The 16898-nt window shown below is 36.6% G+C and overlaps 1 protein-coding gene and 1 long non-coding RNA gene across 4 annotated transcripts in view; one reads left to right on the forward strand and one right to left on the reverse strand.

Moving 5' to 3' along the window:
* The window catches only part of LOC126933047 (uncharacterized), a 135915-nt gene extending 123329 nt beyond the window's left edge, over positions 1-12586 (reverse strand). For both annotated transcript variants that reach the window (XR_007718402.1, XR_007718401.1), the window contains exon 1: positions 12243-12586. This is a non-coding gene — a long non-coding RNA (uncharacterized LOC126933047). The remainder of the gene's footprint in view (positions 1-12242) is intronic.
* The window catches only part of SCN1A (sodium voltage-gated channel alpha subunit 1), a 160797-nt gene continuing 156441 nt past the window's right edge, over positions 12543-16898 (forward strand). For both annotated transcript variants that reach the window (XM_050752501.1, XM_050752504.1), the window contains exon 1: positions 12543-12768. The gene's annotated coding sequence lies outside the window, so the exon portion shown is untranslated. The remainder of the gene's footprint in view (positions 12769-16898) is intronic.

Raw genomic sequence — 16898 nt, forward strand, 5'->3', positions numbered from 1 at the left:
TATTATTGCTAAGTACAGATGATTTGGAATAAAGATTTTTATGAATTATGTTTCATAAAATCATAGCTTTATTTTGATTTCCATAATTTACTAAACTTTAAATATTAAAAAGTTGTACTGGAAACTAGAATCACATCTGCTTTGGGAAATAGAGTCTCCTATGTTCTTAAGCCTTAAAAATGTAGCATATAAATTTGTTTTTGTCAAGTGGAAAAACAGAATAAAAGGGCTTACTCTTTCATTAGCCACTTTGTAAAGGAAAGTTTGATTTATTCCGGGAAATTAAAAATGTATAGCAATTGGTATTCAGGACAAAATTACCTCACAACAAAAAGTGTATACACTATTAGCACTGATATTATTTATTCATGTGTAGCTAGAATTTCATCCCCATATAGGTCCCAGGCTTAAGAAAATGCCTGAAAGAGTTTCTCAGGGCTGTGAGAAACCAGGAATATGCAGAAACTTGCCATAGGCTTCCTTGCAGGGATTCTAAAAAAGAAAAACACACAAACCATCACTTCTATTGCTAGAGATGCAACAGTAATGCTTAATCAGTAGTCTGCTTAATCAGTAGCCTGAGCTGGTTTATATTTGCAAATGTTCTCTCTAACGCACTTTGATTCAGAGTTGGAGCTCAGCCTTCCTATTGAGGAATTGTGAAGAGATGGTAACCCAACCAGAGGGACTTTTTGGCTATGCTCAGAAGTGGGGTAACCATTCGTCAGCAGTTTTCCCTCTGCGGGTATGTCCTCCACATGGAAGATGGCACACATTCCTAAGGGAGCCATAGTTTTACCAGTTTCAGTGGTGAGGCTTGAATACAACATTAGCTTTTATAAGGTCATTTAGGTCAAGTGTGGTTGTATCTGTGATACACTTTGGAACTGCTAAGCCTTGTGTTGTAATCAGTGTTAAATTATACATATTTCAGGAATCCTTGCTATTCCCCACCAGGAACGGAGAGAAGATCTCTTTTTAAAATCTTCCTTTATCTCATTAAGTTTCTTTAGGTAGTTGGTTTTGACATTAAGATTTAACTAGGCTAGAAGCTGGTTTGTAGTCCTAGAAAAATTCTCCTGCTACCTAACAAAAAAAATGATTCGAACTTTGCAGATTCTATTTATTATTAACACGGTTTTCAAAAAGGATATAAACATAAAAGGATTGTGTTTTCTTTTGAAAATGTAATATTGTACACTTTTTACAATTTGAAGAGATTAAAATGCACTTAGGTTTTTGTCTCATTTATTTTTGTGCATGATTACACAGATTCACAGATGGGAAATGTATTCAAGGTCATACAAGAAAGAGTATTTCATGGTAAAAGTAGGATTATAAATCAAGTTTTAAAATCCCAAATCTAAAAATGATGTGGCACAACATCATTTTACTTTGTTTTATAATTTGCTGATAAATAATAAATATGAGATGCCAAATCGATGTGTATTAAGGGAAAAATGTTAAGCCTTATATTTAGAAATCTCGAGAACACACTGCAAGTTTATACTAAAACTAAAATCTCATAGTTTTCTTAGGATGATGACGTGGCTTAATTTTTAAATATCACACATAAATTATTCCTCTAATGAACTTTTTCTTTTGTGTTCATTTCTTTTTTAAAAAAGTGTCCTCTGTCTTTGAAGATGCCAAATAAAATGCATGGACAGAAATTAATAGGCAATGGAACTTGATGAATTCTCCTGGATAATATTTTTGTAATGAAAGCTTGGCAACTGTTCCTGTGATTAATCATGATAATACACAAATGCTTAACTCCAGCTAAACTTACCATTTCCTTCTTTCTGGAACACTCCTCTCCTTTTCTTTTTCTTTCAAGGAGGATTAACCAGTTCACTCTTCCCCTTTATTGTACATTCTTCCCTGTGATGTCCCCATGTCCACTTTTCTATCCAAATCCCACTTTTCTCAAGAACATGTCTCAGTCCACCAAAGAAGGAGATGGTGTTATTCTCCTTGAAAATTCAATGTATTTTCTGTTTCTAGCACACAACACTGATCATACAGTGTAATATTGTCCATGTTATATATTCCCCAGACCTTAAATTATCCACAAAGATTGAGTAAAGTGCTTACTTCTAGAAGATGGGGGAGAAACAGCAGAAGAACTGGGTGGTCAATGAATATTCCTTGCTCTTAGTTAGGGTTAGCAAGGACACAGCAGATGGCTAAGTACATCAGAAATAAGGATACTTGGGAAGCTCAATCAATCAGTGGATCACTGGCTAGTACATACACTGAAAGTGGGCTTTCTATATGAATAAGGAACACTTCCAACCTTCCTACCTTTCCTTTAACAGATAAATCATAATACAAAGGAATTGTCTAAAAAAAAACCCAAAGAAAAATTTTCTAACCTAGTTGAATCTGAAGATTTACATGGCTAAAAGTAGTACTCCCTTGGCTTCCTAGGGATAAAAATTCCTGTCTTTACATGAGGGCAGCAAGAAGGTTAGAAGTGAACATTATTGACCACCCATCATGTGCCAGTTACTAACATATATTTTCCCAGTAAAGTTTACAACAGTTCTCTGAGGGAAATATCATTAGTCCCACTTTCCCCTACAAAATTTGCCCTGAATGCTAAGGAATCAGGATTATAGAGAGACTGTGGTTAACGTGTGGTGTTATAAGTGATATTTTTTTTTCTGCTTTGTTCTATATAATGTTTGTGTTAAAAAATGGAATAATTTATGTGTTTTAAGCATTCATAAGTATAACATCAAATGTTATTGTCTATTAAATAGAACAGAATTCATTAGGGCTCAAAATATCAAATGTCAAACCACTAATATGTTAAATTTAAAATGTTTTACATTACTAAAGAAAGATTGGGTGTTTTGGTGTGTTCTAGAAATACTTTTTCTTTAAAAGGAACACTAATTGAAGTCAAATTCCGTCTTCTGTACTTGCTAAGTTAGCCAAGTGGGGCAATAGCAAAATTCGGGTTTCCTTCAACCTCTAAATCCTGTGAGTCATTGATTTATAATGTGCCTTAGTATTGGAATTAGAGGAAACTTTTTTCTACCTAATTAAGCCTGCTGACAGAGTAATTCCTGGTGTGTGCAAAATCTGCTTGCATTTGGAGCTCTATTGCCTGTCCTCTGAAAAGAGGGCAATGTCTTCACATATGAAGACTTTTGCAGCTGTTCGGCTAGTTGACTAATCACTTCTGAGATTTTCTTCCCCAAAATAAAAATCATCTGGGAACTAATTGTTACTCACAATAATATCAGAGCTTGGCATTTCTGAAGATCTGTTCATCACTAGATTTCACAAGTCTGAGCCCATCTTTGAAATCATGATCTTCACTTTCAAAATTCAAAGTGGGAGCCTGAGTGGTAACAGAGATTCTCTGTGGCAGGGTTGGGTTAGAAATTGATGTTCTTCTCTCTTATGTTTCACCTCACATCCTTGTAGCACTGCACTGGGTTAGTGGGATGCTACAGTGTGAAATGTTGCATAGAGTGCTACATACAGGGTTCCACTACCTGGGATGAATCCTGGGCTCCATCTTAATAGGAGCATGCAATCAGGCAAGTGACTGCCTTACTCACCTGTCTTAGTCTCTTTATGTTGCTATAAAAGAATACCTGAGGGTGGGTAACTTATTTTTCAAAAGAGATTTATTGGGCTCATGGTTCTACTGGCTGTACCAGAAGCATGGTGCTGGCACCTGTTTCTGGTGAGGCCCTTGGGAAACTTCCACTCATGGTGGAAGGTGAAGGGGAGCCAGTGTGTGCAGAGATCACATAGTAAGAGAGAAAACAAGAGAGAGCAGAGGGTTCCAGGCTCTTTTTAACAATCAGCTCTCTCTGGGAATTAATAGCATGAGAACTCACTCATTACTGCAAGGATGACACCAAGCCATTCACGAGGGATCCACCCATGACCCAAACACCTCCCATTAGGCCCCACCTCCAACATTGGGAATCAGATTTCAACATGAGATCTGGAGGGTCAAATATCCCAACCATAGCACCACCTCACATGGATTTGGTAAGAATCCAAGCTTCTAGAGGATCAAATACTCTTTCTAAAGTATTGGCCTACTTACACAAGTGTAAATTATGATTCACATTTATCTGCCATTAGCCCAACATTCTCATCAACTTCTTTTACAAGAATAAGAAGAGGAAGTCTCAGAATATATATTGTCACTATGAAGAACATGTTTAGAGGTTTTGCTAAGTGGAATACATTTACAAATTTTTGTAATCCAGCTGTATCCACAAAAACAAATCTTGACTGTTGTTCATTTCAGTTATATTGATTTTTCATTTATTTGACTCTAGTCAAGAAATCCTATTTGTTGGCCAAGACCTGCTGCCAACTAGCTTTGTAACCTCAAGCAAGTTATCTAATTTTTCCAGGTCTTTTCTTCAACTGAAAACCTGGGAGGTGTGGGCTGGGAAGAGGGCGTGGGAAAGAGGGCGTGGGAAAGAGATGAGGCCAAAAGAACAAACAGAAAAAGTTCCATCTGGATTAAGCAGTACAGAAAATACAATCTTAGTTCTCCACCTCTAGGAGAACTCTCACCTTGAGCAGAGAGCACTCCGCTGGTTTAGAGTTCTATGTACTCATAGATCTTAACACAAAAATGTAGGAGGGAGCTAAGACTTGCTATTTGAGTATAGCACTGCTAAAACTGAATTTGAAATTCTTACTAAAAATGCCTGAAGATTTTGCAGAAAAAATAAATAAAGGGTGACACAGGAGAAGTGTTTGTTGACTGCTTGAATTGCTGATACACTAATAACTATACTGAGCACTTTGAACAGAATGAAGGCCTATCATGGGCAAACATAAATTCCAAAAGTAAGTAAATAAATTAGAAGGGAACAGTCAGTAATCTAACTGTAAGATTTGGGAAAACTCATGTACACTCTTCCTCTATGTTTTTTCAAGGGAGCTGTGGGGTAAAGTCATGAAATATGTTCAACACCTATTACAGGATTGCTATAGCAATAAAATAATGATGTCAGAGTTTTGAGAAACTAAAGCATCATACATAATATAGGACAAAAATATTGAATTTAAAGATATGTCATAAAGTCTAGTTGCCATTTCTATAATTTTTAGGGTATTTTATAAAATAGACTACCAACGTCTAGCTTCTCAAAAGAGAGGTAATTTTAAATTCTTATACATGGATTTAATAAAATAGGCAGATAATAGTCAAACTGGAGCTGCTACTATAACCAGATATAATTTTTAAAAATCAAGAAATTGCCTTCAATTGGATTTTTGAAGTATCGATGTTGCTTATTTTAAGAAAGAATTTTTTTCTGGAGTGAACTGAGTGTAAAGATAATTTTTAGATGATATTTTCAATGATAACGTGGTGATCTCTTACAAAGTGAAGCATCTTTTTATAGTACATATCATTATCCCTAGTATTTTCTATTCAATGAATTTATGCTTTCATGTATTTGACTTTCTTAAAATAGATAGGATTCATCTTCATTCCTATCAATAATTACAATTTTTAATGGCAGAGAACTATAGTTGAATGCATACTGTATTCTTGTAAGGCTCTGTTTTAGGTACTGAAAATTCAAAGATGAATAATCCACAATCTTTGCTTTCAAATAATTAGCTAATTACTTGAGATTGGTGATATATAAACAAATATGTTTAACAAAGGATAAGCACATTAGAATTTTATTATTGTGCACAACAACATCCCAGTGAGCAGGAATCCTTTCCACTAAGATGGGGGTAGAGAAATCAGGAAAGGCAGTCTGAAAGAACTGGTTCTTAAACCTAATCAATAATAGGTATAATTGATACTTATTGGTGTATCAGTGTCCTTTGACTTTTAGGAAAGGACTGAGGATGGAATGGTGAAGCCAGGTCTTGGTGGAATGAGGGAAGATGAATGCCCTTGACAGAATGCAGCCTGGACATATTCATAGAGGCATGAAATAGCATAAAGATCTCTCATACCTGTAAGCAATTCAATGATGTAGGAACATTGGCCAAAATAAGTGGGTGTAAAAGTCAACTCTTGATCTGGTCTGAGAATTATCCACAGATCTAGAAGGGAGTTCCTGAGAAGGCTAACTATGCGGAGATTGACTAAAATTAAGATGTGGGAATCCCAGAAAAGAAACGACAGTGCATTTTTGCCAGCCATTTAGGCCCTTTAGGGCAGAATTAAAGATAATCTAATGCACTAGATAATTAACCAGGGCCTGTGTGTTCTGAGATCTCACTTGGGAAACCAACTTGGAAAAGAGAAAATGCTAGAAAGGACAAAAATTGAACACTTAGCCCTTCCTTCTTTCCAGTTGCCCGCCTCCCTGCATCCTCCCATCCACACTCATGTCCTGACCTAGATGATTCTCTTTTAATTTCAAAACTGAGAAGTTCTAGCGGTGGGTAGGTGTGTGCATAATGAAGTGAGGCAGCTGGTAAGGAGAACAGAAAATTTTGGGGGTGCTTCTTCCTGGACTAAGTAGAACACCTACTTTGTATATATCCCTGCAGGTTCAGAAGAGAATCCAAGATTGAAAAATGCAGAAAGGCAAAATTATGAATCTACAAAAACCCTGATTCATTAAACACTAGGTTACATAACTCTTTTAAATGAAAGCAGTTTCTGGATTGCCTAGGGGTTCATCCTCAACACCAATTAACATTCTCTCTCTTGCTTTCTCTCTCTCTCCTTCCCTTCCTCCTTCTTGCTAGAAGTCTGATTCAAAGCAACAGATGTAGTGTAAAACAGCAACTGACACTCAAAACCCCAACATTGACCAGAGCTAGAGGACCTCATCCATGTTGACCACCCACCTTAGTCACCACATTAGCTGGCATGTCTGGTAAAACATCCACTTTGATCTTTTTATTATCGATATATTTAGATAGACAAACTGGACTTTGGATTGTGGAATCACTAAAGAACAGCTACTTTTCCTTGCTCTCTTATGAAATAGATCACTTGGAATAAGCAGATTCCTCAGACTGTTATTACTAAGGACAGCATCCTCCTGAGCCTCATTCTTCTTAGTTCCAACACAGGGCACTAATCATAAACATACCTACTCCAGTGATGTAATGTATTTTTCAGACCACTTTGTGTGTTTCTATTGAACTGTAATCTATTTCTCCATTATTCTAGAATATCCTTCACTGTTTATTTGGGGTTTATCTCAAAATATTCTGAAATTGTCTTTTTCTAGAGCTTATTCTTTGTCCTCTCCATTCCCAATTTTCTTATGATATCAAGTCTCTTCCATTCAGTTCTCTCTCTCTCTCTCTCTCTCTCTCTCTGTGTGTGTGTGTGTGTGTTTGTGTATGTTTGTGTGTCTCTCTCTGTCTCACACCCACACCCACACACACAATACTAAGTCCCCTGGAGAGAGTAAAACAAATTTATAATCACTGCAGGCTGATTAATTGGGCTGTTAATATTGAGGCCGAAATTGTTATTTGCCTGCCACATATCTTTCCCTCCTTCTTCCTTATCAAGAGAACGAATTTGGTTTGAAACATCTATGAATCCAGTTTAAAAGCTATGTTTCTCCAGCCTCCTCCCTTGCTGCTATGAACAGTCATATAACAATTCCAGACAATTAGATATGTAGGAATATGTTTTCTAATGATTTATGAGAGCTTTTTAAAATTTATTTTTTGTTGAGAGAGAGGGTCTTGCTCTGTTGTCATGTAGGCTGGAGAGCAGTGGCATGATCGTGGCTCACTGCATCCTTGAACTCCTGGGCACAAACAATTCTCCCACCTTAGCCTCCCAAGTAACTGGAACCACAGGCATGAACCACTATGCCTGACTTTTTGTTGTTGTTGTTGTTAGAGACAGGAACTCTTTATGTTACCCAGGCTGGTCTCAAATTTCTGGGCTCAAGCCATCCTCCCACCTTGGCCTCCCAAAGTGCTGGGATTGTAGGTGTGAGCTACAATGACCAGCTTTCTTTCTTAATATAGACTCTACCCCTTTCTCCTTGTCCCTTTATATATCCTACCTGAAATACAGAAATGTTAGCTGGATATTAGCTGTATGCTACCATCAGAATGGGTTCAGAAATAATCCTTTTGAAGTTCATATTGATCATTCATGCTTCTCCTAGTATGGAGAACTGCTGCAATTTAGGATGCTTTGTTTAAAATGTAAAAGAGACTTGAATCCTAGATACTATGATATAACAACTGGAAAATCTATACTGAAGTTTCTCTTGGCTCTGTGAGTAGAAGAAAAAGTATGTGATCTAATCTTAAGGCGCAAAATATAATCAATCATAGCACCAACGTAATGAAATTTACTCCCCCCTACAAATTAAATCCTCTCAGTTCTCTAATTTAATTTTTAAACGACAATTGGCAAAAACATAATATATGCTTTTAAATTGCTTCAACTGCAAAGATGAAAGGCAGGCAAAGACAGCTTGGTGACCACCAAAATTGATGTTTCCTTCTAGGAAGTGGCTGCCCAGTTAGGGGAATGTCTCAGCCTTCCATTGCATCTAGCCGGGCTATGTGACTATTTCTCACCATTGAAATATGAGCCAGTCATGTGTGTCACTTCTGGGCTGAAGAGGTAGGTGTAATCCTTCATGATGTCTTTTTCCATCATCAGCTGACTCTGAGTACCTAGAAGCAAGAGGTGCCACAAGACTGAAGAATCGCCCGAATCCATAAATGATCACATGGAAGGCTACCTGCCAACTGGGAACAACCACGTAGAATTTTTCTTGAGCAAGAAATACAATTTCATTGTACCAAGCCACCAAGATTTAGGAGTGTGTTTGTTGCTGAAACAAAGGTTATTCCAATTAATATAAAGGGCAAAAATAAAAATCTCGCATTTTAGTGGATTCATCATGAAATGACTGAAAAAGCATGAATGTCATTCAGTGAGCTCACAAATAATTAAATAAGATTTTCCATAATTAGGTAAAAATAATAGAAACCAAATTAATTTATAAGAAAATGAAGAAAGTTAATCTTTTGTTCTACCTTGAGTTTGTGACTTACAAAATCTATACCTGCCAGTTACTAAGTATTTTTTAATGTTGCAGTTGCCAATTAGTCTGGATATAGTCTGATTTTCGACAAAGAATTGTCCATATTTATTTCTCTAAGAGGGTGAAATGAATACTATGTTCTATGAAGCTTTTTAGTGGAGTAGAGCCTAATTTAATATGCAACTGGTTTTGAACAGGATATTCCAAGGTGACGGCGATCGGGATTCAGAAGTCAACTATCTTCCATAGAAAAATTGGGTTTAATAGACACTAAGAAGACCATCATTTGTTCCTCTAAAATTAGACACCTGCTATTCCAGCCTGCCCATAAACATTCTCCAAGTCTAAAGTAAAGTTTTTGGATAGAGGGACTATCATGTTCTAGGACCTTTCAAATTATTTCTTGTGCCAATGTAAAGAACAGGTTCTGGTCTATAGAGGCATTGTTGAGACTGAATTGGGAGAACTTACAAAAACCTTCCATGGACCAGCCAGGGGGAGCCACATGCTATTCAGTGTAGCTGATTCCAGCAAGATAACAAGTGGAACAGAAAGGAAAACAAAACAAAACAAAAACAAACAAACAAACAAAAAAACCTCATTAAAGGCTTCTTTTCTAAATTAGTGAGATACAATTTTGCTTAATAATTGAAGAGATTCCAAAGGTTGGAGCTTTAATTCGGTGCCTATCTATTCTCCCAGTCAGAATCTTTTCAGAAAAAACTTCAGACAACCTTATTTTGTAGGGTAAATATGAGATGAAATAGGCCATGGGATTCTTTTCATTTTTCATTATGAAAAGTCTGTCTACAGTTTTCTCTTCGCATCTATCTCACTACAGGATAGTTATAAACCCATCTGTTTCCCAAGTAACATTCTATTCTAAAAGTAGGATATTTTTTTCCATAGAAAGCTCAGATATAAAATGAGGAGACTTTTTGCTCTTTAGGAATACAAATCAGCTTAGACTAACCAAGCACACTGAAGTTTTAAAGATTTTACCAGTAACCAAAACCAGTAACCAAAATTTTTAAAGATTTTACCAGTAATCCATGTTAATGGAAAATGGATATGGGGGAAATACATTCTTTATCTTAAAAACAGAACCCCAGCTGTATTTAGGGGTGGCCATGGGCTCAGCTAAAAACACAGTGATTCTAGATTCCCTTGCAGGAGGGAGTGGGCGTTTTTCACAGTTGTGACCCATAGGCTATAAGTTAAAATCTCTAGGGGTTTGCGAAAGCTCTTGGAGAAAGCTGATTTAGCTGGTATATGTCTTACACCTCTTGTTCTTCCTATCCTTCTCCCTGGAATGTAGTTAGGTTGCTGGAAGTGAGGCAGCCATCTCAAGACCATGAGGCAACAAATAGAAGGATGAAAGTCACAAGCTGAGGATGTTTGAGAGGAAGAAAAATGAGCTTAGGTCTTTGAGGACTGTGAAATCCTACCTTCAGACTAATGTCACTTAAGAAAAACAAACTTCTATTTTGGCTAAGCTAGTATATGTTTGTCTCTTATAAGCAGCCAAAGCTATACCAAGTTGATCCAATTAGAAGAATGTGCCAAAAAATTCTTTTAACCATTTCCAAACATGCATTTCAGAAACATTCATTTACTTTGGCAATTATTAAACTGATATATATTAGTAAAACATTTTTATACACTTCTTAAAATGACTCCTCCAAATAACTCTACTAGGTCATACTGTATGCACTTCCCATACAGGGACACATTATGAATACTTTTCATCCCTCCATTTATTCATTCAGCAAACACTTATTGGAGGCCCAGGAAGCATTGTGCTAGGGGCAGGGATGCAAGAATGAAAAACACACACCTGATTACAAAAGGCTTAGTTTATTTGAAAAGAATAAGACAGAATATTTTTTAAAAACATTCTATTTTCCAGTTCTTTGTTTCCTGTGGGTTGTTTGTTTCACATACATTAACTCTCCAAGGGATAGAGAAGCCTAGCACCATAATCAACATTAATAAAATAAAAGGATATGAGCCAACAGCATGGTGTACGTAGCTTAATGTTCAGAACACAATTTCATCATTGAATATTTAATTAAATGTTGCACCAATGTGTTCATTACTATTGTGAGAAATAACTGAAGAAAGTTTCTCATTCCAATCAGTACAGAACTTGTTTTTCCAAAATTAGACTACTGCTAAAAGCAGATATTTAGTACTACTCCACTTTTTTTTCTGTCATTTGTATGATATTAAAAAATCACTGTACATCAAGCCTTTACTCCAGTATCAAAAGACAATTATTCATTGCAGTATGGGTGACAAAATAACAAGTCAGTGTCAGGAAAACCATTTTTCACTCACCTCTTCCTCTGTGTCAGGCATATCATCTAACTTCTTTCTACCTCAGTTTCCTTATGCGTTAAGTAATGGGTTTGAATTAGATCACTGTGTTCCTTCATAGACCTAAATTCTCTTATTTCCTCACTCTACTTAGTGTGATGCATTAGCAGATAGGCTTCCCAGCTAAGAGCAGAACATTAAGATTATTTTTAAATGATGCATGGTTCCTTCTCTATTTCTGTTACCTCAGGAATTACACATATTAGCCCACAACTCATATCAAATCACAATTTTATATATAATTAAATAATATAATGTAATCTTATATTAATAATACCATATCACCTTACTCAGAATCAGAATAGAAGACTGGTTTTATTATTTCCAGCTTTTCAAAGCATACCTTGCATTGCATACATTTGGGATAATTGAAAGAAAATTAGGTGGAGAGTACATTGTTTTACATTTGCTGTTTAAAGTATCCCCCAGATATCTAGGAGTAAGTCTAATGCAGATTATCTCAAAAGCACAGCGATCCTCTTGCTCCATCATAAGAAATTATTTTCAGAGTCTAAAAGAAGATTGATTACATGCAAAATCTGAAAGCTAAAATTAAGATCTTATTTTTCAGTGTAGACAATAGAAGTAATTAATTAAGACATCTGACATTTATCTGCAACCCACCATAGGCAGATATCTGCTTGTCTTATTACTTGCATAAGAATTTCAGAAGTTGAAATACATTAAACACAACCAGTTTAACCCATCGCATTCTGAATTTTTATCCTATTACCTTGCTCACAAACAAGATATTTAAGGAGCATAAATACCGTTTACAAATCCTTTAGTTATCATCCTGCAAAACAACTCATACCCCCAATAATTATCTCATTACATATACACATATTTCCCTCTACTCACCACAATGAGTTAAAGGTAGACAAAAGCCCTCGGTGATGGTCTTTGAGTTATTACTTTGCTTTACCAGTTCCTTCATTCTGGGTGTCATGGTACAGGACTTTACTGATAGCAATTCACTCTTGTTAGGTTTACTGCAAACACTGAAAGAGGTGTCTTGCACTTGCTGGAAGACTTAGCTTTTATGCTTCTGGTCATTCTTCTGACAAAAAGAATGAGACCAGTTTCTGAGCTATTCTTAACTCTCCTTCCAAAATATTTCAAAAGAGGAAGACAAGAAAGACTTCATGATTTCCATGCAAACTCCCAGCCTGCCTGGCTGCCTGCTGCTGCCAATACTTCTTGCTCTTGCTGGTGATGACATTCAGAGAGCTCCCCAGCACTGGTGCTTCGTTATGTAAGGCTGTCTAGGTCAAGTGTAGGAGACACACTGCTGGCCTGTGGAAACTCATGGAACTGTTCCTCCAGATTAACACTTCAGGGGTTATGGAAGCTGGAGGAAGCTGAGCTTTTACTACATCTTTTGGGGGTAAATATTTTTGCATGTTTCAGCGGTTTATGTACTACAGTCTTGGCAGATGCCTGTCAGCCATGCTGAGAGTTGCAGGGAGAAATTACTGAGATTACAGTTTTGTCAGCATGCTTGAATAAGCATAGTAAGTCTTCCAGTAATCCTGGCTCTGAGACACTTAAGGAGTAAATTAATCATGAATTCAAATTTGCTTATCGGACATCATCTGTAACCATCAAGGAATGAATGTTGATTTGATGTTTAAACTCTGAATACAATTTATTTGATTGGAGATGTTGTAGGAGAGCATTATTAGATGTGGCTATTAGCTCAAAGAGATTTACTGCAGTTCTTGTTATGTTGCCCTTGTCTCTGAATGCAAATTTGCTTCCCTTGTGAGTTATATGTATGCCTGTATTTGTCTTCTGTTGTGATTTGTTTGTGATCGTATAAGAAAAAAACTGACAGTTAGGTGACTTCAACAAATAATGAATCCTGCCTACTTAGTTCCAAGGTGAATACTGCAGCAAAAGCGCCATTCAACACTAGCACTGAAGGAGGGTGGATTAACTGCATTGGCTCAAACTGTACTGTGTTTAGGAGACTTGAAGGGATGATTCCAGGTTTGATATGAACAGTTGTTCACTCTCTAGGTAAAAGTAGAAACAATATAGCACTGATTCTGTTTTAGACTCTCACACTCTGTCCTGCCTCAGCAATTAGTTAAAATAGCAGGCTCTTTATTGAATGCTGCAGAAAAGCCTGGAGAGGTAGCAGGGAAGATTGCTGCAGCAGAGTGATATATTGGCCAGGAATTTTAATAAGATTTACAACAGATACGATAATACAACAGATGGCATCTAATCTAAAAGATAGATGGATATTTAAAAAGTTGAAGAAATAAGATTTAACCAGATACGATAATACAACAGATGGCATCTAATCTAAAAAATAGATGGATATTTAATAAGTTGAAGACAAATGCAGCACATTTGAGAGGGTTTATCTTCCTTTGCGTCCTTGGCAAGCGAAGTTCAGTACCTTGGACAGGATGACATGAGTTAGGAAAGTGAAGTCTGCATAAACTGTCTACATGATCTCAAAGAGCAAAATGGAAAGTTAACTATGAATCATTTGTTTTGGTGTCTCTCAGTGATGACTGGCATGAAGCAGGTTACTTAGCACATACTTTCTAGGTAAACAGTTTTAAAGTATCTAAAATTTCTTGCATTTTAAAAATTAAATTAAATGAATGAAAATGAGTGATAGAAAAATAAATTTCCTTGGAGATAATTTTCATTCCATAATTAACCATATTAACAGCAGCACATTGATTATTTATGATGAAAATATACCACTTAGAATTGTATGCTGTATTTAGTTGATTAAACATGTACATGCTTTCCCACATAATTTAAAGAGACAATTATGGTCCCTCAGGGCCTGATTTTATATTACTGATGTCAATAGGCATTTTCCCTAGACATAGCTTGAGATAAGGGCCCCATTAGACCAGGTTTTACTCAGTTTGGCATTTAGACTATTCCTCATAAGTTAAAAATGATGGATACATACTTAATTGTACTTATAATCTTTGAGTTTATGTATCTTTCAGATAACAATGTCAGTATTCAAATTGTCTATAATTGATTTGCATTTAATATTGTTTCTATTGGCTATTGCTAAAAGGGATTCTTCTTTGTGGTAATCAACTTAAAGTATATTATTTTTTTCATTTTAAAATGGAGAATTTGAATTAAATGAAATTTAAATTAGTTTTGATCCTACCATATATATCTTTGTATTCCTCTAAGTGGGAATTAGCATTATTAATTAATCTATGCTAAAGTGAGATTACATTTTTTGGTGAGATTATGTTGTTTGAATACTTACAATATTAAGCCAAAATTTACTAAGTACCTACTAAATTCTAGGACAGTGGTTTTCAAAGTGGGGTCTCCTAACCAGCAACATCAGTACTACCTGGGAACTTGCTAGGAATGCAGATTTTGGGGCCTCGCGACAGACTTACGGAGTCAGAAGCTCTGGGGATGTGTCCTGGCGATCTGTGTTTGTATCAGCCTTTCCTCCAGGCGATTGTGAGGCGTGCTAAAGTCTGAGAACCACTGTGCTGGAAAGTAAATTGGTTAAATATTATAAAAATGGTTTTTACTGTATATAGTTAAATACATAGTCATTACATTTTCTATGTTCATCTTTGTCTAGATAGCCTACTGTAAGCAGTACTGTGTTTTAAATATTTATGCAATTACGTAGTATATCTTAAGTCTAAATATGTCCATAAGAAGGTCTATTTTCCAACAGTTCCATTTTAGAACTTCAGCTCTTAGAAGTTAAATAGTCTAATGGGAAAAATACTAGAGGCCTTATCTGTTTGCTCACTGTGTGATTTGGCACACATTGCTGACCCTCTTTTATGTTCAGCTTCTCATTTATTAAGATGAGAGGTTGGCTTACATCAGGGTTTCTCAACTCAGTACTATTGACATTTGGGTCAGATATTCTTCGCTGTGGGGTCTGTCCTGGGCATTGTGGAATTTTGAGCAGGATCCTTGCCTCTACACACAAAGTGCCCATAGAAACCCTCAGTTGTGATGATCAAAGATATTTCCAGACATTGATACCTTTCTCTCAAAGGCAAAACTGACCTCCTCCTCATTTGAGAACCACTGACCTAGATTAGCTCACCTATGAAAAGTTGTATCATAATAAATAATACAACAAACATACCATTTATCCTTTTGGAAGTAGGTAGATTAAAACTTATAAATAAATGAAGATATGTTTTATTTGTATAACTCAGGTATAAGATGGGACCTGTTTGCCCCCTTGAAGATCTAGGTGATGATCTATTGGTAGATATCTATTGGTAGATATCTTGGTCAGATATCTACCAATACCACAGTCAGTGGAAGTCCAAAACCTTCTGCAAATTATCAGGGACTTAAAGTCTTACATCATCCTCTGTGTCCTGGCATCCTGGTTTCATGTATACTCTCAAGTGACCCAGTGTCTGTCTGTCACTAGTTTTTAACAGAGACTTACCTACACCAATCACCTTTTCAATTTAATAAATGCTAGTAAAGATGTGGTCTTCTACTGCCTTTTCTCCCTTCCCCATCCCATCTCTGCTCCTCATCCCCACTCTGAGAGATCTGAACACTCCAAATTTTTCTCTTCTTAGTATGGAAAGCAGTCCATCTCTCTATAGCTCTTATATCCAGATGTAGATGTCCAAACTCATCAAAGAGTTTAGAAGATAAAGGGCCTTCACTTTAGAACCATTCACCATACATAGAAGGCAGTTGGGATCGTATCGTATAATCAAAAAGTTATAAAACCATAGGCTGTTGGAAGGAATATTGAATTTAAGTTCATTTTCATGTCTTTAGCCTTAAAATTACAAATGTTACAAGCTAGAGTCTCAGAATTTTAAATTATACCTTTCCATGAATTTTTACCTAAACCACTTGGCAATTTAGTATGACATTTTCTGGACCTGATATGTGCGATAGAAGTAGACAAGCCTCACACACATGCATGCACGCCTACACACACACACACACACGATTTTTTTCCCAACAGTTAAAGATTCTTTTCAATATACTATTCTACAATTCAAATTAGGTGTTATTCTGAGATATATGTGGATTAAGGAACCTAATATAAGATATAGATAGCTATATTTCTGCTAAAATAATACCTCATACTTGAATTACTATATCTGTATTTTCAAGTAATTTAAAAAACATGATCCTGGCCGGGCGCGGTGGCTCATGCCTGTAATCCTAGCACTTTGGGAGGCTGAGGCGGGCAGATCACGAGGTCAGGAGATCGAGACCATCCTGGCTAACATGGTAAAATCCCATCTCTACTAAAAATACAAAAAAAATTAGCCTGGCATGGTGGCGGGCACCTGTGGTCCCAGCTACTTGGGAGGCTGAGGCAGGAGAATGGCGTGAACCCCAGAGGCAGAGCTTGCAGTGCGCCGAGATGGCGCCACTGCACTCCAGCCTGAGCCACAGAGCGAGACAGACTCCATCTCAAAAAAAAAAAATTACTTAGGCCGGCACGGTGGCTCACGACTGTAATCCCAGCACTTTGGGAGGCCGAGGCTGGCGGATCAT

This window comes from Macaca thibetana, chromosome 12 (assembly GCF_024542745.1).
Source record: "Macaca thibetana thibetana isolate TM-01 chromosome 12, ASM2454274v1, whole genome shotgun sequence".
In the NCBI taxonomy this organism is placed as follows: Eukaryota; Metazoa; Chordata; class Mammalia; order Primates; family Cercopithecidae; genus Macaca; species Macaca thibetana.